This window comes from Lissotriton vulgaris, chromosome 1_1, assembly GCF_964263255.1.
Source record: "Lissotriton vulgaris chromosome 1_1, aLisVul1.2, whole genome shotgun sequence".
Classification (NCBI taxonomy): Eukaryota; Metazoa; Chordata; class Amphibia; order Caudata; family Salamandridae; genus Lissotriton; species Lissotriton vulgaris.
Genome location: NC_141685.1, coordinates 836238125 through 836262926, shown reverse-complemented (window position 1 = coordinate 836262926; position 24802 = coordinate 836238125). Strand labels below are relative to the sequence as shown.

General features: G+C 46.5%; 1 protein-coding gene across 1 annotated transcript in view; it reads left to right on the top strand.

Annotated features, from left to right (window-relative positions):
- Positions 1–24802, top strand: part of LOC147747979 (guanylyl cyclase C-like) — a 501196-nt gene that overhangs the window by 994 nt on the left and 475400 nt on the right. The window lies entirely within an intron of this gene.

Here is a 24802-nt window from a genome sequence, read left to right as displayed (position 1 = left end):
TGTGAGTTGAACAGTGGGTGTGAGCAAGAGCTGATGAGTACAATAGTGGAAGTGTGCAATAGACAGTAAGTTGAAGAGAGGATGTGTGCAAGTAACTATGAGTTGAAGCGCAGGTGAGTGCAAGATATGCTGAGAACAAGAGTGTAAGTGTAAAAGAGACTGTGAGCTGAACATTAGGGGGTCCATTAGGATGGCAGGCGGAAACAGTCCGCCCGCCACACTAACGGACATCGGGACTGCCCGCCTAAAGGGCGGGGGTCCCGACATTGGCATTAGGATGCGCCCGCCACTGTGGCGGGCGCATTCCACAAATTAACATTGTGGCGGGCGGTGCTCACTGCACCGCCCGCCACAATGTGAAAAACAAATGCACGCATTTGCATACTCGAAGCGGCAGGCACCGCGCGGTGCCTGCCGCTGCGATTATGCAAATGAAGGGGGGTACCACAGGTACCCCCCGTGTGCCACCCCCCTTTGCCCGTCACTCTGGGGGCCCACAGGGGCCCCCCAGAGTGAACACCGCATGCCTTTCCGTGGCGGCATTGCCGCCACGGAAAGGCATTGAGAAATGCCTATTCTAATATGGCTGGAGGTGTCCGATAGACACCGCCACCATGTTATCCCTTTTCCGCCCCGGCCGCTATGCGACCGGGGCGGAAAACAGGCGGGCGGTCTTTCCGACAGCTGCGGTCCACTCCGCCATCGTAATATGGCGGGGGGGAATGCAGGGAAGGATGTCGGGCGGATTGCCTCCGCCAGGGTGGCGGTGGCCACCGCTACCCTGGCGGAGGCAATCCGCCCGACCTCCTAATGGGCCCCTAGGTGTCTGCAAAAGGTGGTGAGTACAAGAGTGGAAGTGTGAAAGAGACTGAGTTGAAAATTGGGTGTGTGGAAGAGCTGGTGAGTACAAGAGTAGAAGTGTGCAAGAGACTATGAGTTGAAGAGTGGGTGTGTGCAAGAGACTGTGTGTTGCTGAGTAAGTGTATGCACGATATGGTGAGTTCAAGACTGGATGTGTGCACAAGATGGTGAGTGCATGACTGGATGTGTGCAAGAGACGGTGAGTGCATGACTTGATGTGTTCAAGAGGCGCTGAATTGAAGAGTGTGTATGTGCAAAGAAGGTGCGAACAAGAGTAGAAGTGTGAAAGAGACAGTGAGTTGAACGGTGGGTGTGAGCAAGAGCTGGTGAGTACAAGAGTGGAAGTGTGCAATAGACTATACATTGAAGAGTGGATGTGTGCAAGTAAAAATGAGTTGAAGCGTAGGTAAGTGCAAGAGATGCTGAGTACAAGAGTGTAAGTGTGGAAGAGACTGTGAGTTGAACAGTGGGCAACTGCAAAAGGTGGGGAGTAGAAGAATGGGTGTGAGCAAGAGATGGTGTGTACAAGAGTGGAAGAGTGCAAGAGACTATGAGTTGAAGAGTGGATGTGTGCAAGAAACTGAGTTGAAGTGCAGGTGAGTGCAAGAGATGCTGAGTATAAGAGTGGATGTGTGCAAAAAATGATGAGTACAAGAGTGGATGTGTGCAAGAGACTGTAATTTGAAGAGTGGATGTGTGCAAGAGGTGGAGAGTACAAGACTGGGTGTGTGCAAGAGATGGTGAGCTGAGGAGTGTGTGTGAGCAAGATATTTGAGTTGAAGAGAGGGTGTGTGCAAGATATGGTGAGTACAAGAGTGGAAGTGTGAAATAGACTGTGAGTTCAACAGTGGGCGTGTACAAGAGATGGTGGGTACAAGAGTGGATGTGTGGAATAGACTATGAGTGGAAGGGAAGGTGTGTGTAAGAGATGGTGTGTACAAGAGTGGAAGTGTGACAGAGACTGAGTTGAAGAGTGGGTGTTTGCAAGAGACTATGAGTCGAAGAGTGGGTATGTGCATTTGTCTGTGAGTTTAAGAGTGGGTATGAGCAAGCGATGTGAGTACACGAGTGGAAGTGTGAAAGAGACTATGAGTTGAATAGTGGGTGTGTGAAAGAGACTGAGTTGAAGACCAGGTGAGTGCAAGAGATAATGAGTACAAGAGTGGATGTGTGCAAAATACTATGAGTTGAAGAGTGGGTGTGTGCAAGAGATGGTGAGTACAAGAGTGGATGTGTGCAAGACATTATGAGAGGAAGAGCCGGTGTGCGTAAGAGATGGTGAGTACAAGAGTGGAAGTGTGACAGAGACTGTGAGTTGAAAAGTGGGTGTTTGCAAGAGACTATGAGTCGAAGAGTGGATATGTGCATTTGTCTGTGAGTTGAAGAGTGGGTATGAGCAACCAGTGTGAGTACAAGAGTGGAAGTGTGAAAGAGACTATGAGTTAAAGAGTGGGTGTGTGAAAGAGACTGAGTTGAAGACCAGGTGAGTGCAAAATATGGTGAGTACAAGAGTGGATGTGTGCAAAAGATAATGAGTACATGTGTGGGTGTGGAAGAGACTGTAAAATTGAAGAGTGGATATGTGCAAAAGATGGAGTACAAGAGTGGATGTGTGCAAGAGACTGTAAAATTGAAGAGTGGATGTGTGCCAGAAATGGAGCGTACGAGAGTGGATGTGTGCAAAAGACTATGAGTTGAAGAGTGGGTGTGTGCAAAAGATGGTGAGTACAAGAGTGGATGTGTGCAAGAGACTATGAGTGGAAGATCAGATGTGAGTAAGAGATGGTGAGTACAAGAGTGGAAGTGTGCAAGAGACTATGAGTTGAAAAGTCGGTGTGTGCAAGTAACTATGAGTTGAAGCGCAGGTGAGTGCAAGAGATGCTGAGTACAAGAGTTGATGTGTGCAAAAGATGAAGAGTACAAGAGTGGATGTGCGCAAGAGACTGTAAAATTGAAGAGTGGGTGTGTGCCAGAAATGGAGCGTACAAGAGTGGATGTGTGCAAGAGTCTATGAGTTGAAGAGTGGGTGTGTGCAAATGATGGTGAGTACAAGAGTGGATGTGTGCAAGAGACTATGACTGGAATATCAGATGTGAGTAAGAGATGGTAAGTACAAGAGTGGAAGTGTGCAAGAGACTATGAGTTGAAAAGTGGGTGTGTGCAAGTAACTATGAGTTGAAGCGCAGGTGAGTGCGAGAGATGCTGAGTACAAGAGAGGAAGTGTGAAAGAGACTGTGAGTTGAACAATGGGTGTGCGCAAAAGGTGGTGAGTGGAAGAGTGGGTGTGAGCAAGAGATAGTGAGTGCAAGTGTGGATGTGTGCAAGAGACTGTGAGTTGAAGAGTGGGTGTGAGCAAGCTATGGTGAGTTCAAGAGTGGAAGTATTAAAGAGACTGTGAGTTGAATAGTGAGTTTGAGCAAGAGATGGTGAGTTCAAAATTGGAAGTGTGATAGAGACTATGAGTTGAATAGTGGCTATGTGGAAGAGACTGAGTTGAAGACAAGGTGAGTGCAAGAAATGGTGAGTACAAGAGTGGATGTGTGCAAAAGACTATGAGTTGAAGAGTGTGTGTGTGCAAGAGATGGTGAGTACAAGAGTGGATGTGCGCAAGAGACTATGAGTGGAAGAGCAGGTGTGTGTAAGAGATGGTAAGTACACAAGTGGAAGTGTGACAGAGACTGTGAGTTCAACGGTGGGTGTGTGCAAGAGACTATGAGTTGAAGAGTGGGTGTGTGAAAGAGACTGAGTTGAAGACCAGGTGAGTGCAAGAGCTGGTGAGTACAAGAGTGGATGTGTGCAAAAGATAATGAGTACAAGAGTGGATGTGTGACAGAGACTGTGAGTTAAACAGTGGGTGTGTGCAAGAGACTACAAGTTGCAGAGTGGGTGTGTGAAAGAGACTGAGTTGAAAACCAGGTGAGTGCAAGAGATGGTGAGTACAAGAGTGGATGTGTGCAAAAGATGAAGAGTACAAGAGTGGATGTGCGCAAGAGACTGTAAAATTGAAGAGTGGATGTGTGCCAGAAATGGAGCGTACAAGAGTGGATGTGTGCAAGAGTCTATGAGTTGAAGAGTGGGTGTGTGCAAATGATGGTGAGTACAAGAGTGGATGTGTGCAAGAGACTATGACTGGAATATCAGATGTGAGTAAGAGATGGTAAGTACAAGAGTGGAAGTGTGCAAGAGACTATGAGTTGAAAAGTGGGTGTGTGCAAGTAACTATGAGTTGAAGCGCAGGTGAGTGCGAGAGATGCTGAGTACAAGAGAGGAAGTGTGAAAGAGACTGTGAGTTGAACAATGGGTGTGTGCAAAAGGTGGTGAGTGGAAGAGTGGGTGTGAGCAAGAGATGGTGAGTGCAAGTGTGGATGTGTGCAAGAGACTGTGAGTTGAAGAGTGGGTGTGAGCAAGCTATGGTGAGTTCAAGAGTGGAAGTATGAAAGAGACTGTGAGTTGAATAGTGAGTTTGAGCAAGAGATGGTGAGTTCAAAATTGGAAGTGTGATAGAGACTATGAGTTGAATAGTGGCTATGTGGAAGAGACTGGGTTGAAGACAAGGTGAGTGCAAGAAATGGTGAGTACAAGAGTGGATGTGTGCAAAAGACTTTGAGTTGAAGAGTGTGTGTGTGCAAGAGATGGTGAGTACAAGAGTGGATGTGCGCAAGAGACTATGAGTGGAAGAGCAGGTGTGTGTAAGAGATGGTAAGTACACAAGTGGAAGTGTGACTGAGACTGTGAGTTCAACGGTGGGTGTGTGCAAGAGACTATGAGTTGGAGAGTGGGTGTGTGAAAGAGACTGAGTTGAAAACCAGGTGAGTGCAAGAGATGGTGAGTACAAAAGTAGATGTGCGCAAAAGTGAATGAGTAGAAGAGTGGATGTGTGCCAGAGACTGTAAAATGGAAGAGTGGAGTTGTGCAAGAGATGGAGAGTACAAGAGTGGGTATGTGCAAGAGACTATAAGTGGAAGAGCAGGTGTGTGTAAGAGATCGTGAGTACAAGAGTGGAAGTGTGCAAGAGACTATGGATTGAAAAGTGAGTGTCATCAGGAGACTGGGAGTTGAAGAGTGGTTTTGTGCAAGAAATGGTGAGTACAAGAGTGGAAGTGTGAAAGCGTCTTATAATTGAAGAGTGGGTGTGTGCGAGAGACTGTGAGTTGAAGAGGGGGAGTGCACAAGAGATGGTGAGTGCAAGAGACTATGCGTTGAAGAGTGGGGTGTGTGCAAGAAACTATGCATTGAAGTGCAGGTGAGTGCAAGAGATGCTAAGTACAAGAGTGGATGTGTGCAAAAGATGGTGAGTACAAGACTGGGTGTGTGCACGAGATGGTGAGTGCATGACTGGATGTGTGCAAGAGATAGTGATTTGAAGAGTGGGTGTGTGCAAGAGATGGTGAGTACAAGAGTGGAAGTGTGAAAGAGACTGTGAGTTCAACAGTGGCTGTGAGCAAGAGCTGATGAGTACAAGAGCGGAAGTGTGCAATAGACTATGAGTTGAAGACTGGATGTGTGCAAGTAACTATGAGTTGAAGCGCAGGTGAGTGCAAGAGATGCTGGGTAGAAGAGTGGAAGTGTGAAAGAGACTGTGAGTTGAACAGTGGGTGTGTGCAAAAGACGGTGAGTACAAGAGTGGATGTGTGCAAGAGACTGTAAGTTGAAGAGTGGGTGTGTGCAAGAGATGGACAGTACAAGACTGGGTGTGTGCACGAGCTGGTGAGCGCATGACTGGATGTGTGCAAAGGATGGTGAGCTGAGGAGTGTGTATGTGCAAGAGACTATGAGTTGAAGAGTGGGTGTGTACAAGAGATGGTGAGTACAAGAGTGGAATTGTAAAAGAGACTGAGTTGAACAATAGGTGTGAGCAAGATATGGTGAGTACAAGATTGAAAGTGTGAAAGAGACTGGGATTTGAAGAGTGGGTGTGTGCAAGAGACTGTGAGTGTAAGAGTAAGCGTATGCAAGAGATGGTGAGTACAAGTGTGGAGGTGTTCGCGAGACAATGAGTTGAAGAGTGCATGTGTGCAAGAGGCTGTGAGTTGAAGAGTGGGTGTGAGCAAGAGATGGTGAGTAAAAAATTGGAAGTGTGAAAGAGACAGTGAGTTTAAAAGTGGATGTGTGCAAGAGAATATGAGTTGGAGAGTGGGTGTGAGCAAGAGCTGGTGAGTACAAGAGTGGCCGTGTGCAAAAGATGATGTGTACAATAGTGGATGTGTGCAAGAGATTGAAATTTGAAGAGTGGATGTGTGCAAGAGATGGAGAGTAGAAGACTGGTTGTTTGCACGAGATGATGAGTGCCTGACTGGATGTGAGCAGGAGATGGTGAGTACAAGAGTGGTAGTGTACAAGAGGCTATGAGTTGAAGAGTGGGTGTGTGCAAGAAACTATGAGTTGAAGTGCAGGTGAGTACAAGAGATGCTGAGTACAAAAGTGGATGTGTGCAAAAGATGGCGAGTACAAGAGTGGGTGTGTGCAAGAGACTGTAAGTTGAAGAATGGATGTGTGCAAAAGATGGAGAGTAAAAGACTGGGTGTGTGCACAAGATGCTGAGTGCATGACTGGATGTGTGCAAGAGATGGTGAGTTGAGGAATGTGTTTGTGCAAGAGATTATGAGTTGAAAAGTGGGTGTGTGCAAGAGATGGTGAGTATAAAAGGGGGAGTGTGAATGAGACTGTGAGTTGAACAGTGGGTGTGAGCAAGAGCTGGTGAGTACAAGAGCAGAAGTGTGCAATAGACTATGAGTTGAAGAGTGGTTGTGTTCAAGTAACTATGAGTTGAAGCGCAGGTGAGTGCAAGAGATGCTGAGTACAAGAGTGGAAGTGTGAATGAGACTATGAGTCGAACATTGGGTGTGTGCGTGCAAGAGACTCTAAGTCTAAGACTGGATGTGTGCAAGAGATGGACAGTACAAGATTAGGTGTGTGCACAAGCTGGTGAGTGCATGACAGGATGTTTTCAAGAGATGGTCAGTTGAGGACTGTGTATGTGCAAGAGACTGAGTTGAAGAGTGGGTGTGAACAAGAGATGGTGAGTACAAGAGTGGAAGTGTGAAAGAGACTGTGAGTTGAAGAGTAAGCTTATGCAAGAGATGGTGAGTACAAGTGTTGGTGTGTTCACGAGACAATGAGTTGAAGAATGGGTGTGTGCAAGAGACTGTAAGTTAAAGAGTGGGTGTGAGCAAAAGAGGGTGAGTTCAAGAGTGGAAGTGTGCAATTGACTATGAGTTTAAGACTGGATGTGTGCAAGTAACTATGAGTTGAAGCGCAGGTTAGTGCAAGAGATGCTGAGTAGAAGAGTGGAAGTGTGAAAGAGACTGTGAGTTGAACAGTGGGTGTTTGCAAAAGATGGTGAGTACAAGAGTGGATGTGTGCAAGAGACTGTAAGTTGAAGAGTGGATGTGTGCAAGAGATGGGCAGTGCAAGACTGGGTGTGTGCACGAGCTGGTGAGCGCATGACTGGATGTGTGCAAAAGATAGTGAGCTGAGGAGTGTGTATGTGCAAGAGACTATGAGTTGAAGAGTGGGTGTGTACACGAGATGGTAAGTACAAGAGTGGAATTGTGAAAGAGACTGAGTTGAACAATAGGTGTGAGCAAATATGGTGAGTACAAGATTGAAAGTGTGAAAGAGACTGGGATTTGAAGAGTGGGTGTGTGCAAGAGACTGTGAGTTGAAGAATAAGTGTATGCAAGAGATGTTGAGTACAAGTGTGGAGGTGTTCACGAGACAATGAGTTGAAAAGTGCGTGTGTGCAAGAGACTGTGAGTTGAAGAGTGGGTGTGTACACGAGATGGTGAGTACAAGAGTGGAAGTGTGAAAGAGACTGTGAGTTGAACAGTGGGTGTGAGCAAGAGATGGTGAGTACAAGATTGAAAGTGTGAAAGAGACTGTGAGTTGAAGATTGGGTGTGTGCAAGAGACTGTGAGTTGAAGAGTAAGCGTATGCAAGAGATGGTGAGTACAAGTGTGGGTGTGTTCACGATACAATGAGTTGAAGAATGGGTGTGTGCAAGAGACTAAGTTGAAGAGTGGGTGTGAGCAAGAGATTTTGAGTTCAAGAGTGGAAGTTTGAAAGAGACTGTGAGTTGAGCAGTGGGTGTGAGCAAGGGTTGGTGAGTACAAAATTGGAAGTGTGAAAGAGACTGTGAGTTGAAGAGTGGGTATGTGTAATTGTCTGTGAGTTGAAGAGTAGGTGTGAGCAAAAGATGATGAGTACAAGAGTGGACGTGCGAAAGAGACTATGAGTTGAAGCGTGGGTGTGTGAAAGAGATTGAGTTGAAGAGCAGGTGAGTGCAAGAGATGGTGAATACAAGAGTGGATGTGTGCAAAAGATGATGAATGCAAGAGTGGATGTGTGCAAGAGACTGTAAAATTGAAGAGTGGATGTGTGCAAGAGATGGAGGGTACAAGAGTGGATATGTGCAAAAGACTATGAGTTGAAGAGTGGGTGTGTGCAAGAGATGGTGAGTCCAAGAGTAGATGTGTGCAAGAAACTGTGAGTCGAAGAGCAGTTGTGTGTAAGAGATGTTGAGTACAAGAGTGGAAGTGTGCGACACGTGGCCAAGTTCCGGAGAACATGGAGGCCGCAGGCTAGTGCGGTGCGCGCGCTGGTCATCTGAGCTCCTCTGACATGGGGAAGCACTCCTCTCCGCTCTGAACGATGATTGGGCACTTTTGAGTTTCCGTTGTTTTTCTTCGTTCCCCCTACCTGACTCGGCGTGATGATCTAAGCCGCCGGACTGACCGCCGTCGGATTGGATTAGCGGAGCAAGGTCGGAGGTCGGAGGCTGCCGGGTCGATTCCCCTCGCCAGGCCAGGTCCGCTCCAGAGGTGTTGGGGGTGTTGCTGCCCTGCCCCCCGGTCTCGCGGAGTCCGCTGACTGAAGCCGCTGGGACTGGTGAGCGGAGTCGGAGCAGCAGCAGTGTAAAGAAAAGGATTGCCGGCTTGTTTTTTTTCCCTTGCCGTGTCAGCCGGTTTCACCTCGGATGTGTTTCACCCTGCCCTCCGGCAGCTCTCCGCCCCCCAGAGTTCGTGGAGCAGAGCAGCCGTGGAGCTTCGCCGGGGTCGCTCGGCGCGAGGTCTGCTTAGAGGCAGACTTGAATGCGTGGGCTCCGGAGGCGCAGTGGTTCAGCTGCTACAGAAGCAGTCTGAGCCCATTAGCAAGTCCCAGGCGCGAGCTGGTGCCGGAGGCTCAGCAACGTGCAACACTTGTGACAGCAAGGCACCGCGGGTGGGGTTGTCCTTGCATTTGGAGGGATCGGGGGAATCAAGTCTGGACAGTAGCAAGGGCACCTCATCAGGGGTGGCAAGTAACCTCAACTCTTTAGTTAAAAATCTAAAAGAAATTAAAAGGGTCAGCCAGTTGTTACTACAGCTACCAGAATCCCCTGGTTTAGAGACAGTGTCTCATACAACAGCAGCAATTGAGTCCTCTGTCCCCGCCCCTGCCAAGAACGAAAGCCAAAGGGAGGGGAAATAAAAGAATCAGTAAAAACAGCCAAGAAGGGGCTAAGACTTTAGTCTCAACTAACAGTGCTTCGAAAATCACCCCCTCTTTACGCTCTTTTTTTAAAGTCCTGCCTCAAGTGCTGGATCTAAGCCCAGTTAATAATCAGGAAGAGAGCCCTGACACTCCTTTGGGTATTGATATCCCCTCAGTGAATTCACCCCCACTAACAGAAATGGCAGACCCAACACCGTCCGCCCCGTCACAGTTGGTGGAGGTAAACATTCCATGCGATGATGAAGGAGAGGCCCTGAACATGACACCAACAGGTCCCTCAAAGGCTTTAGGGGAGAGAGATGAAGAAGAGGAGGCTAGTAACACAACTTACTCTGCTACCGAGTCGGCATTGGCAGCTTTGGCAGCTTCAATTGCTTCAATTAGAGAAGAAATTCGTAGTGATTTTTTGGTTTCTAAAGCAAACCAAAACGACATTCGCTCATCCTGTGAAGCTCTGGAAAGGAAAGTAGATGGCTTGGGTGAAAGAACGGAGGCACTGGAGAACACAGTGGGAGCGGTAAAAGCTAATCTGGAAGCAGCTGTGCTAAAAATTCATAACCTACGTAAGGAGGGAGATGCGATGAAAGAAAGAATGGAAACTCTAGAGAATTTCTCACGTAGAAACAACCTGCGTCTTCTCAAAATACCGGAGGGGAAAGAAGGCGGGGACATCAAGAGTTTCGTTGTAAATCTTTTGAAGGAAGCTTTGGATCTCGAGGAAACAGTTGAAGTGTTGGAGAAAGACATCCAGAGGATCCATCGTGACCCGTTCCGTCTTAATGCAGGCAGGTCTAAACCTCGGAAAATCCTTGTCAACTTCTTGACCTATGCCTTAAAGGAGAAAATTCTTAACACTGCGCTTAAACTTAAAACTACAAAATGCTCTGAATTCCCTTTCGAGATCCGCTCTGATCTATCCAAGACTACACTTGATAGGCAGTGGGAGTTGGGACAGAAGATGGATAGTTTTAGAACGGCTGGTGCAACAGTCCAGATGAGATTCCCGGCCTTCTTGCGCATCATGTATAATAATAAGATGTATAATGTCAGAACACCATTCGAGGCGGATGAGCTCCTGGAGTCCATTCAGAACCACTCGCAGGGCAAATGTTGAACGACTAGGTCCCCCCACTCATCTCAGTCTACTGGTCATTACTCAATAGGCTGAATAACATAATAATTAAGTAGGCGTCTTATGAGCTTTTGGAAACCCTCATATAATATAAATAAAAAAAAAAAAAAGGAAATGGTAGAGGGCCCACCAAGGAAAAAAGGGGGAGTGAGGGGGGAAGAATGAAGAACAGAGGAAAAAAATACATATATAAATAAAAAGAGGAGAAAAAGGATATAAAAAAAAGGGGAAAGAAAGGAAAGAGAAGGGAAGAAAAAAAAAAAAGAAGATAATAAAAAGAAAAAAAATAAATAAATAAAAAATAAATTGCACTATTTCATAAATAAATCTTTTTGTGTATATAAACAAATAAATAAAACCCACACTATCTGAAGAAAGTAAACAACAAATCAATAGGGGGAAGGTGATGGTGATGGTGATGGTGAATGCACATGACAGAACAATGTTTTTTTTCACAGATAACTTTAAGGAGTGCAACTCCGTGTTGAGAGTAGAGCTCAGATCAGCGCAAACCGGCCCATCAACTGGCCGGAGTAAGTACGGATGGGTTCTCCAAAGGGGTGGGGGGGGGGGGCACAAAAGCATAAAAATTCAAAATTATCCTCAGAAGCTTGGCCCTTCAAAACAGATTTTTCTTTTTAACAGTCCAACCGCCTTAGATACAATAACTAAAAGAAACAAAGCAATAAATACTAAACTGGGTGGAATGGAAGTGAGTAATGGGATGGAAAAATGACATCGATACCTTTTTTATCTTGGAATGTGAATGGTCTGCGCGTGCAGGGGAGAAGAGAACACATTTTTCAATATTTGCGCGATTCCCCGGCGCAGATCATCATTATCCAAGAATCACATCTTTTAAAACAAGCATTGGAAATGCAAGAGGTCTCGCAGCATTAGAGTTAGTGCTTTTAGAATTGTTTATGGGTTTTTTTGTAAATCTTTAGCATTTTTGTTTCCTGTAGCCAATGCTAAAGAATTAAAAAAAAAAGCCATAAACATTTCTAAAAGCTCTAACTCAAATGCTCCGAGACCTATTGCACTGTGTGAGGGTGAGGGGTTGAGGGTGAGTGAGGGTGAGTGAGGGTGAGGGTGGGTGAGGGTGAGTGAGGGTGAGTGAGGGGTTGAGGGTGAGTGAGGTTGAGGGTGAGTGAGAGTGAGGGTGAGTGAGGGTGAGGGTGAGTGAGGGTGAGAGTGAGGGTGAGTGAGGGTGAGGGTGAGTGAGGGTGAGGGTGAGTGAGGGTGAGGGGTTGAGGGAGGGTGAGTGTGGGTGAGGGTGAGTGAGGGTGAGTGAGGGTGGGTGAGGGTGAGGAGTTGAGGGTGAGGGTGGGTGAGGGTGAGGCTGAGGTGTTGAGGGTGAGTGAGGGTGAGTGAGAGGTTGAGGGTGAAGGGTTGAGGGTGTGAGGGTGAGGGGTTGAGGGTGAGTGAGGGTGGAGGGTGAGGGGGTGAGGGTGAGGGGGTGAGGGGTGAGGGGGTGAGGGTGTGGGGTGAGAGTGAGGGGGTGAGGGTTAGGGGGTGACTGCATAGTCACATCATCTCAAAAAAGCAAATCCCCTTAAGAAATGCAGAATGAAATAGAACGTGAAGCATCCATGTGCCTCAGTTTCTTTGGTTTCAAATGGACTGGTAAGTAGGGAGACAGAAGCAGCGTGTTCGTGTTCCTATTGTGAGCCAACACATAGTGGCAGCTCAACATTTCGAACATGTGCAGCACTGGGACTGCAGGGCCCGGGCCTGTGCATTCAAACCCTTTTCAAATAAGCTGGCGCTCATGTGGCAGTCGTGATCGGGAAAGCCCGTGCTGCTAAAATGGCGGCACCCCGCATATTGCTCTCCTGAAGCTGGCTGCCTGATGGAGTGGAGAGCGGGCGGGCACGGAACGTGAAGCATATAAACTTCAAAGAAAAAGACTCATCAATTACCTAAATAAATGTCAACCGTGTTATTTCGGGAGACTCAAGCCATTTCAGACAGCTATCACGTATCTACAAAGAGAACGCGGTATTGAATGTAAAGTCCCCAAGTGCTCTACTCACATTGCCAATAAATAAAAAGAGAAAGAAAAGAAGAAACCTCGGGACATGGTGTTCATTATATGTCCATAAGGCCACTATACGTGGTATTAGTTATGCGTCCCCATGTGTACAACTTGCAGTGCAGATTAGAAGAGATTAGTAGCTCGAGAGTGAAACTCAGGGACGCGTTGACACATACACGTTCCCTTTATACGGCTGATAATGCCGACTTAGACCTAGTATCCCGGGACACTGTCTAAATTTACGCGTTCCCGATTCTGTTGCTCGCCATATGATAAACAGCGAGACAGCGGGAGACCAAACCGGTGCTTACCCAATTCGTAGTGCGGACGACAGAGGATTTCCCCTTCCTTTCACAGGACTCGCAACTCGCCCAGCAGTCCTAACTTTATTTAGGCGCTCTCGCGTTAGCTCATCCCGAGCAGACACAAATGTAGGACCAACACTGGTCTCATGATAAAAATAAAAGCAGGACTAACATTGATTTTGCAACCAAACATTACGCACTACAGACCGAGAATGGTTATAGCAGAATTCAAAACGTATTAACTGCCTACACCCATTCAGGCTATCTTTTCACGGAAATTATTCTAAACAATTATAAGTAAAATTACGGAGTGGTTTCAAGTCCTATTTAAAGAGCCCACCTCTTTATTTCCATACAACTAGCGATTGGTTAGGTTTCACAGTAGGGGCGAGCGGGCGGGCAGAGAGAGTGAGGGGGCGGAGCGGGGGTGTGGGAGGAGTGCGGCTGGCTACCTGATAGAGTGGAGAGCGGGCGGGCAGAGAGAGTGAGGGGGCGGAGCGGGGGTGTGGGAGGAGTGCGGGAACAGACGGGAGGGGAGGAGAGTAGGAGGAGGAGTAGATGCTCGTCAATGTTCTAGAAAGCACTTAAGATTATAAATGTAAGGGAGACAAAGGCTTTTCTACAAGATCAGGATCAGGTTCACATTATTTCATAAAAGAACAGCTTAAAGGATCAGCAGCAAACCTTTTCATATTTATTACAGACTATTCTCGTCATTCTGCTCCCAGAAGCGCCTGCCCGACATGTTGGCGTCTTTTATGGACGAATGAGAGCTTCGCCCAAGGAGGACCAGGCGGTTCTAGTTTCCAGACAGACTTCGCTTCTCGGCGCGGGCTTGGAGCAAAAATAGCCGCTCGTTGGGAAGACGAAAATAGCCCCTCTCCAACTGATTTCAACAGCAAATGAAGCCTTCACTGCTGTGGAGGGGGAGGCAGAGAGGAGGGGGCTTTCCCGGCACGATAGCCCACCGTGGGAGAAACAACAGGACCGGGGCTCTATGCTGCTTTGGGCGTGATCTTCCCTACGGAAGACACAAAAAACGAAATTAATTTTCTAATGCAATAAAAAGCTATCGATTTCAAAAGATGCAGCTGATACTCCCAGTCGAGTGGCTGATGAGCTGTTCAGTGAAAATACTAGACCCGGAGGAAAACAAAAGGGTGTCCGCGTGCGGTGTTCTTTGCTTTTATGAGAATGATTCTCCTGGGCTCCCCATGGCTTCTGTTGTGTCTGTGAGACATGGATCAGCTGTCTGTGAGAGTGATCCCATCGGCTTCACTGTGTGAGAAGGAGACGGATTGTGGGTGTGTGTCCGTGCTGTTTGTGGCAATGATACTCCCGCGGGCTCTCTGTGTACATATCTGTGAGAATGATACACCCGAGCGTCAGAATCAGAACGATGCACTCTCCGGCCCCTTGTATACATCTAACATGATTAGGAGAGCGCGGCTTTAACCCCGCGTTCGTCTTCCCGGTGTGTGAGAACGCGAGACTCGTGTTCCCGGTGTGCCACGATGCGAATGCGACGCTCGGGTGTCCCGCGCGTCTTTAGATTGAGAGAATGAGTTCCCGGGGTTCCCTGCATGCATCTGGTCTGCAGAGCCCGAGCTCGATCAAGCGCCTGACCTGCCTGCGAGGAGAGAATGAGACGCCCGGTCCTGCGCGAGCCCACCTCTTTATTTCCATACAACTAGCGATTGGTTAGGTTTCACAGTAGGGGCGAGCGGGCGGGCAGAGAGAGTGAGGGGGCGGAGCGGGGGTGTGGGAGGAGTGCGGGAACAGACGGGAGGGGAGGAGAGTAGGAGGAGGAGTAGGGGAGGCACGGCCTAGCGGCCGTGCAATCAAGAAGTGAGGGGGCGGGAGAGTAGGCAAGGCAGGCGGCTGGGGCCATGTGCACGCGCTTTTAAGCTCAATGCGCATGCGCTTTGAGCTTAAAAGTCACGGGCACTGCAAGGAATCGCCACGATTCCTTGCAAGTTGGATAAAGAGTCGATGAGCCCCCATAGTCTCGCTTGCTCTATGCGCATGCGCATCGACAGGCGAGACCTAAAACGAGGCAGATGCAATTTTAAAAAGGCAAAAATGAATTGACGTATTCTTAAGCACTGACCATAATGCAAATATAAGAGGAATTCTCTTAATCTGCAAAAAATCAGCTAACGTACGGATTCTTGAATTCAGAGAGGACAAATGTGGAAGATGGCTCATAGTTAACCTCTCTATACATGGGCAGAAATACAACTTAGTCGGATAATATGGTCCTAACACTGATGACCCATCTTTTTTGGAAACAATAAGGAACGATTTAACAACCACCTCTGACCCCATAATTTGGACAGGGGACTTTAACGTTATTTTGAACCCAAAACTAGATAAAACCACTAATAGTTGCAGGTATAGCTGTCAACCCCCTTCAAAATCTAGGCAGACTCTAAAAGGGATTATGGAGGACCTGGGCCTGGCAGATCTATGGAGAGAAAGAGCCGGCACTAAACCTGGGGTATCTTATAGGAATTTAAAATATAAACATACTTCACAAATAGATTTTGCCCTGTTTAGCTACTGTCTCCAAAACTCCATAGCCAGTATTAAGTATATACCCTCTCACTTATCCGACCATTCAGCTCTGTCTTTCACCTTAATACTTCAAACTCAAAAAAAACATCCCTCCTGGGCATTTGATCGAACTATTCTATTGGTCCCGGAGGAAGTGACATACCTTAACTCCGAAGCTAGGATGTTTTTAGATAGCAATTTGCACTCAACCTCCCTTGCTTTAGTTTGGGAAACTCTTAAGGCATACCTGAGAGGTTGCATTACCAACAGAGCTTCCTTTATGAGGAAAAACTATCTATCCAAAATCCAAAACCTAGAACAGGAGCTGGAGATAATTGAACAAAGGCTTGGGGGCACAACTGGCTCACTACAAGATCAAAAAAATATGTCAGACCTCAAAAGTCAGATAGAAGATATCCTACAAGAAAGGGTCTCAAAGAAATGGGAGGCGAGCAAACTGTCCAGTTTTGAATTCGGAGAAGCCGCAGGTAAGATTCTAGCCTGGAAGGTTAAAGCAGACCAAGCAAAAAACCACATAAGAGGGATTATGGCCGCGGGGGAAAATCAGCTCAGGTCATCAGATGTAGGAATTAGTACTGCCTTTACGCAGTTTTTTGCGGAAATATATAGGGATGACATTATAGATGACCAACAGGCAAGGAAGTCATGGCTGGATAAGTTATCTCTTCCACATTTATCGCAAGCGCAAAGCGAGGCAGTGGAATTGGACATCTCAGAGTCAGAGGTTAAAAAGGCCGTATCCGCACTAAAACATGGCAAAGCTACAGGTCCTGACGGGCTCCCCGGAGAACTGTATAGAGCCTTGGCCGATACAATTGTCCCTACCCTGACGGCCCTTTTCAACGGTATTCTGAAGGACGGCAATGACCCACCTCAATCATGGAGCGAGGCAACTATAGTCTTGATATTAAAACCTGGAAAAGACCCAACACTATGTGGTTCTTACCGCCCTATATCATTGTTGAACAATGACTACAAGATATTTGCCTCTATTTTAGCAGCTAGATTGGGATCAGTAATGGGGGAAATAATCCATCAAGATCAAAAGGGATTCATTAAAGGGCGTCAGCTCTCTGACCTAACATATGATCTAGTGGGGGCAATCGACATCGCCTCAGCTTTTTCTATCCCACTGGCAACCCTCACCCTAGACGCAGCTAAAGCTTTCGACAGGGTAAACTGGCCCTATTTAAACGACGTTTTAAAAAAGGTCAACTTAGGGGAGAGACTCTGTCGAACAATAAAACTTATATATAAATCACCAACAGCACGGCTTCTAATAAATGGCAAACTGTCTGAATCGTTCAGGATCTTTAGAGGCACAAGACAGGGCTGCCCGCTTTCCCCCCTCCTCTTCAACCTATACATAGAACCGTTTGCGGAAGTTCTCAGACAAGAAGATTCAATTCCATCTTTTAGGTTCGGGGAATGGGAAAAGCGGGTAGCCTTGTACGCAGATGACATCTTGGTCTTTACCTCAGACCCGGAGATCGCTCTACCAGTAGTCATCGAGAGAGCCGAAGATTTCGGCCGTATCTCGGGCTATGAGATAAACGCCTCCAAAACAGACATTATGGCATGGAACATACCTGACCTACGGTTAAACACATCAAACTCAATGAGATATTTGGGAATTCGGATAGTGCAAGACATCGCACAAATTGCCCAAGTCAATCTTGAGAGAATCCTTAAGGAAATTAAAAAATCTTTAAAATCTTGGTCTAATCTCCCACTAACTATCCTAGGCAGAGTAAGTCTGATAAAGATGTCAATTCTTCCCAAGTTTACCTTCTTATTTAACACGATCCCCCTCGCATTTGACAAAACAGCGCTAGAGAAATGCCAGAGAGAGCTTAACTCCTTCGTTTGGGGATATAAGTCAGCAAGAATATCCTGGAAAAAGCTGAGGAGGAGGAGGGAAAAGGGGGGCCTATCCCTACCCGATCTACAATACTATGCGTGGGCATTCCAACTATCCCATTCGAGAATGCTCTTAAAATTGCCATCTAACACATCAATAGGTATCATGTTCATGGCAATGCTGATTGGTGCTGGCTTACCAACTAACGGCTACATGTTCAAGTTTGGAGAACAGAAATACTTCAAGAAAGTTAAATTAAAAACTCTGATGTCCCAAGCGAAGCTATGGTCACATATAAGGAGGAACCTGGGTTTGTCATACTATTCCAACCTTGCGCCCATCTGGGAATCCCCAGGGCTCCCTTCCTGCTGGGATGATAGGCTTAATATTCCGTTTAGAGCAGGAGGGATACTAACATGGGGAGAAGTGTTGACAGGTGACTCTCTGAGGCCCTGGGAGAATTTGCGGGAGCAGCGGGGGATAGAGCTCTCGAGGTTTAAGTATCTACAATTAGATAGTTGGGTTAAGGCAACAAACAGGTCTGGGGTACCATTAGGGAAGCATAGCATCACCGAAGAGAAATTGGTAGCGCAACCTGCAGGGGGTAAAGAGGTCTCGAAATGGTACTGGTGCCTGCTAGAAGAGATAGAAGAGATAGACGGAGATTTCACCCTACCGGAACAACTATGGGGCTCAGATCTGGGGGCCCAGAGCATCGAAACCTGGCAGAATTCCTGTACCCTATTATATAAATATGTCAAACCCGCATGGCTTAGGCGTAATCATTTTTTTACAATTCACCGTGCATATTTTACACCGCTAAAACTTTCTAAATTTATCCCAGGGAAGAAATGTAATAAATGTGGCCATATCGCAGCCTCAGACATCCATATGTTCAAAGAATGCCCCAACATATCACAATTTTGGAATGAAGTTAAAGCAACTCTGGACTCTATTCTTAATATTTCGATCTCCATCACACTCTCCTTGATTATATTTGGATGGGACAACAATATAAAGGGCCACGCTAGGACATTTCTGTTTTTTGCCATACTGCTTGCAAGAAGAGAGATATGCAAGGTTTGGATTGAAAATTCAGCACCAACCCACGCAAACTGGCTGTCGTCTCTCTACGCAACCTCTAAAACTGATTTGAAGAGATCAGGCGGCGAGCGTAGCCGTATCTTTTGGGACGTTTTGGTTCGTTGGAGACAATAACCGGGGTTTTTTTTTTCTTTTCCCCGGTCCTATGATTATGCCTTGAAACTCCAAGAACTAGGCCTCCCCCAGTCGGCTCAGAATGGCTAGTTCAACTGAATAAAACTTCAAGTTCGGAGTCTTTTCCCACGATACTCTTCGGGCCATATATTGCCGAGTTCCACCTAATAGAGCACAGGATGCAGAGGAAACTCTGCACCTGAATTGAGTGAATGGCAGTTGGAGGCTGAATAAGAGGTGGTCAGGCAAATGAGGATAAAAAAAAAAAAAAAAAAAAGAGTGGAAGTGTGCAAGAGACTATGAGTTGAAAAGTGGGTGTGATCCAGCGGCGTACCAACAACAGATACTCCACTACTATATACTAACCAGGGCCCATAAACACAATTTGAGTACACCGCTGGATTCAAAGTTTATAATTTTTCCCACAAATTTCAAGATTAGTTATTCAATACTCCTAACTGACCTTTCACTGATCAAAAAGTTCTTTCCTCTGGTCGAGGGACCATTAGTTGAAGTAGTTGATGGTGAAAATGACATATTCTAACTTATTTTTTATTCAATGTAAATAACCACAGACTCATGAAAGTTTTAAATCTAAATTTCAAATGCATGTGAACCATCTCAAATACACAGTGCAGTCACCATCAATCTTAGGAGAGAAAATTCAATTAATTCATCAAACAAATACTTTGGACTTATGCAATGATCAATGCTCAGAAAGGGAGAGGATAGAGAGAAAAGAACATCTGCAAATAGTGTTACAATATAATTACCAAGAATGGTGTGAAGACCAACCCCCTGGCCAAAGGGCTGTTAAGGGTCCCCTGGGATAGATCAGGCGACAAAGACTTCAGGACAGGAATCAGGACAGGATAGATGACCTCTCTAGAATACCGACGATTGCGTAGCACCCCTCTCTGACACTCTCTTCCTCCTTGAGATTCTTCCACGATCCAACTCAATTAAATTAGGATAGAAGGTTCTGTATTCGGCTCTTCATCAGCGTCTCCCAGCATCTCTCCCAGCAACAGCACCTCCCGCAGGAACATCATCCCAAATAGCGCTAACTAACTAACTAAGGCTATCTCAATTATACCTTTCGTTCTTCATGTACTACCCTCTAAAGTTTCAATATCGTAAAAATACAAAATCTAATTGGTCAGGCAAGGGGGGAAGATCATCACACCATGCTTACATGTCATCTAAATCAGTTTGTCCATTGTTCACAAACCCATCCCCTTAATTTTTATTAATAATTTTCTTTCATACCCGCTTTCACATTTATTTGCAACAAAATTGTATACAGTCTAAATACAAGTCCACATTCGTTGAACTTTTCACCGTCCGTTCCCAGGCTAGGACACTTTACGATCTTGGCTTTCTTTAACCTCCGAGTCATCATCCTGGGTTAACTTTCAGTAGTCATGCGCGGTCGTCATGTAACTTAGCTTACTTCAGTTATACATGAGAGGCACAAATACACACTAGTGATAAAATCAGAAAGACAGATGTTACTTTAAAAAATAAATGGTTTCACTGTATACCACCCACCTCTACTCTTTCACAGTTATTTTATTAGACTTATCCCTGCGTTAGGTTAAGTAAACACCACTCTATTTAGTTCAAGCAAGCAGATACCATGCACGTGAGTCTTCAAGATTCTATTTTAGTGTCTTCTGCTCATGCGCAAGAATTTCCCTTCAAGCGATATCTCGTCATACTGCGTCGATGCAGTTGACGCATGCGCAATAAAGATTTCCCGTTTAAAGCAGTTTTAGTCTGTTCATGTTATTATCATTAGTAAACATATAAGCAAGCTTCACTAACCTGCATATTCGTGTGGTGAGCATTGGTTTTACACAAAACAATTTTAATAACTTGTTAGTGAGTTAAAGGAGCTGATTGCTTCCGAGCAAGCCTCTTTTCTACGAGTCCTTGCTCCATCAGGTGTGTGCAGGAGACTGTGAGTTGAAGAGTGGGTGTGTGCAAGGAATGGTGAGTACAAGAGTGGATGTGTGCAAAAGATGGTGTGTACAAGAATGGATGTGTGCAAGAGACTGTAAATTGAACAGTGGATGTGTGCAAGAGATGGAGAGTACAAGACTGGGTGTTTGCACGAGATGGTGAGTGCCTGACTGGATGTGTGCAAGAGATGGTGAGTTGAGGAGTGTGTATGTGCAAGAGATTATGAGTTGAAGAGTGCTTGTGTGCAAGAGATGACGAGTACAAGAGTGGAAGTGTGAAAGAGAATGTAGGTAGAACAGTGGGTGTGAGCAAGAGATGGTGACTACAAGATTGGAAGTGTGAAAGAGACTGTGGATTGAATGGGTGGGTGCAAGACACTATGATTTGAAGAGTGGTTATGTTCAATAGGCAGGAGGTGAAGAGTTGGTGTGAGCAAGATATGGTGAGTACAAAAGTGTATGTGTGCAAGAGACTGTAAATTGAAGAGTGGATGTGTGCAACAGATGGAAAGTACAAGAGTGGATGTGTGCAAAAGACTGAGTTGAAGCTAGGGTGTGTACAAGAGATGGTGATTACAAGAGTGGGTGTGTGCAAGAGACGACTATACGTGGAAGAGCAGGTGTGTTTAAGAGATGGCAAGTACAAGAGTGGAAATGTGCAAGAGGCTATGAGTTGAAAAGTGTGTGTGTGCAGGAGACTGTGAGTTTAAGAGTGGGTTTGTGCAAGAAATGTTGAGTTCAAGAGTGGAAGTGTGAAGCAACTAAGAGTTGAGAGTGGGTGCGAGCAAGAGCCTGTGAGTTGAAGAGAGGGTGTGAGCAAGAGATGGTGAGTACAAGAGTGGGAGTGTGCAAGAGACTATGAGTTGTAGAGTGGGTGTGTGTGTAAGAGACTGTGAGTTGAAGAGTAAGTGTATGCAGGAGATGTTGAGTACAAGGGTGGAGGTGTGCAAGAGACAATGAGTTGAAGAGTGGGTGCAAGACAGTCGCAGCTCCTGCAGGTAGGCGTGGTGGGGCGGAGTGGGGCTGGGGGGCACGGGTGGTGGAAGTCGATAGACAGCGGAATAGGTTAAAAAAAATCCCATTCCATCGTTTTCTTTTCTTCCAGGGTAAAGTTTATTAAAGAACCTTCGGTGAATACCAAGTCCAGAAACACAATATGTTATGCTATGAAATAGCAATATTCAGATTAACAAATGCCATTCAAAAGGAATTTACAACAGCATTGGCAAAGACAAGAAATTATAAAGATGAATGTAACCTTTGCTCAGTTCAAAGGCTTCTGCTATCACACCAGCAACACTAAAATATAGAAATAGCAAAGAAAAACCAAAATACTGGCACTGAAGAGAACCACCTTGAGTGCTGATGTGCTCCTTGTGAAAAAGCAAAATGCAGTCACTCAAAGTGAAGTTAAGCAGTGACCTAAGTATGCTGATCTGTTACCCCATACTGTATGCTGCAGTGAGTGGAAGCAAATTGGTGGAAGCAAAATGTGAATCGCAATGGGCCAAATGGATGAAGAGAGGTGGCACTACACAGCTGCTTCCTTGTTGGGGGCTGCAGCGGGATCCCTGGGCATGTGCAGTCCCGTCGGCTCCCCTGCCAGCAGTGACGTGGGTGCAGTAGGAGCCGGCTTTGCGCCCACCCCACGGTGGGAGCAATTCACTTTATTTCCTTCCCATGACACAGATACAGTCTAATCCTATGAATACATTTACATCACATTTGGCAGAAAGCTAGATATTGGTCTAGAAAGAGTGCTTTTTATGATTTGGTGTGAATCTGTTGAGTAGTTTTTGAGCAAATATTGCTAGACAAATCTGTATATATCACGCCTTTCAGATGATCTGTGAAGCCGCAGATCTCATAGAGGGATCTGATTTGCTGCTACCCCATCCACAATGATGAGCCTGCAGGTATGTTAGGACTTGGGACTGAGTCCTGAGTCCTAACAAAGAAGGTAAAAATAGACATAACGAGACAGTACAGTGATTCCATGGCCCCTAGGCCTGGTGGTGAGGTCCCAGCAAAACATCGCCTGGGGTCAAAAGAATTTTTTTCAACTGTCCGGCAAATTCCAAAATCATCCATGAATCAGCAGCAAAAAACACAAAAATGAGGGCTCCTGAGCTTCTTAAAAAAACAGAGGTATAAAATGAAGGGAAGTTGGTGCATGGCCTCTCTCACCACACCTTATGAAGCCCAGGGGACCCCATTCCCCAGGGTCAAAATGCATAATAACAGGGAAAGGGTGGCTTTGTGGACCCCTTCCTGAGCCTTATTAGGCCCCAGGGACCCCATCCCCCAGGGCTACATCTTTGAAAAAATGGGTGGGGCGCCTCCACTGTTATTGGAGTTTGGCCTTGGGTATTGGGTCCCTAGGCCCTATTAACCCTGGGGGTGGGGCATGCGGTGCCCTTTCTCCTTTTATTGGAATTCAGCCCTGGGACCTATTCAGACTCAGAGAGAGGGGCAGGGTTCCCCCTACCCTTAATATATATACGTTGACCCTGTGGGATAGCGTCTCCAAGGTCAGTATTGGCTTGGGTAGGGGTCTGTGCACTCCCTCCCCTCCCCCTAGCATATATGTTTTTGCCCTGGGGTTTGGGATCCCTGAGTCTACTATTTGCTCGGGTACAGGGGGCCGAGCTCCCCCACCCCGTAAAGATGTTGGGGCATGGGGTCCCTGTGGCCCCTTTTGGCTTGGGGAAGGGGCCACGTGCCCCCTGCCCTTTACAAATATTGTTTGGCTCTGGGAATAGGGTTCCCAGGACCCGAGGTGGTTTGGGTCAGGATGCCACTCGCCACCCTCCCCTTTCAGAAAAAATGCCTTGGGATTGGGCCCCCTTGGCCCGAAGGCCAACCCTACACTGGCAAGTCAAGGGCTGTGCATTGGGGTATTTTTATATTTTTTATTTTTAGAGTTTTATAGAGCGCGAACATGACCCGTGAGGGTATCAGAGCACTTTACAGGAATTATCACAGTGTACAAACAAAGTCAATGTGCAGAAGTATACAGAAACTGTACAAAGGGGTGTGGAGAGGCAGGGGTGTGGGGAACATGGGATAATGGGGATAACAAGGTAATATTGCAATCAAAAATAGATTTAGTAAAGAAATTAAAAGCCCCGTAGATTCTCTGCGGGAGGGATTGGTGATCTGAGAAGAACGATAGTCTTAGAAACGTCAGATTTGTGGTCAGGCATGGTGGTCATTAGGCAAGGAATTTACCCATGAGGAAGGTTTTGGCCTCCTTCTTGAAGCGTGCTAGAGAAGGGATTCTTCGGATGGCGGGTGGGAAAGAGTTCCAGATTCTGGGTGCTGCCTCGGCGAATGCCCTATTATAGTTTCTTTTTTTCTGAAAAAAGGCGGGTTGGAGTACAAGGTTGCTGGCGGACCGGGAATTTCTGCTTCCTCCAGATACCACTAGTTTTTGTGCCATATAAGCAGGGGAGTTAGAATGAAGAGCCTTGTGTGTGATGCATGCCAGTTTCAGTTGAATCCTGGCCTCTAGGGGGAGCCAGTTTAGTACTTTCAGATGAGGCGTGATGTGGTCGAATTTCTTGATGCCGGTGAATAGTCTGGCGGCTGCTTTGTGGCAAGCTTTTAACCGCATGCGCGCTAGCGCAATTCCGCTCCTGTGCTGAGTTTTTTTAAATCGCACTTTACGTGACGAGCTGGGCTCGTCATCAGCGTGCGAGGAGGCTACGCCATGACGAGCCCAGCTCGTCATCAGCGTGGAAGGGGTTAAGGGTGCTAGGGAGATCTTGGGTAGACCAGTGAGGGTGGAGCAACCATATTCCAGTCTGCAGATGACTAGAGCTTGAACTGCCATTTTTAAGTCTGTAGCCTCAATGAAAGGTTTCAGTTTCCAGAGGTAGCTTAGGTGGAATCTAGCTGCTTTAGCCATTGAGTTGATGTGGTCCCGCATGTTCAAGTTGCAGTCTAGGATTATGCACAGGGATTTGGCAGAGTCCATAATGGTCGGCGGGCAGTTTAGGGCTTTAATGGCCTTGATCCACAACTGAATCTCGGGGTTGGCTTTAGGGGGGAGATTAGGAGAAATTCGTTTTTTTTGCGTTAAGTTTTGGTTGGTTAGTGGCTAGCCATTGGACAGTCAATTTCAGGGTCTCGTTCAGGGAGAGGATCTCCTCAAGCAAAGAGATCTTGATGTATATTTGGGTATCGTCCGCGTACATGTGGTATGAGATGTTAGCGGTACGAAGAACTTCGGTGAGAGGCTTTCGGTAAAGATTAAAGAGGGTGGGGAACAGGGTTGATCCTTGTGTGTCTCCAACCGTGACCGGGGTGGGAGCTGATAGGTTACCGTTGATGAGGAATCTCTGGGAACGA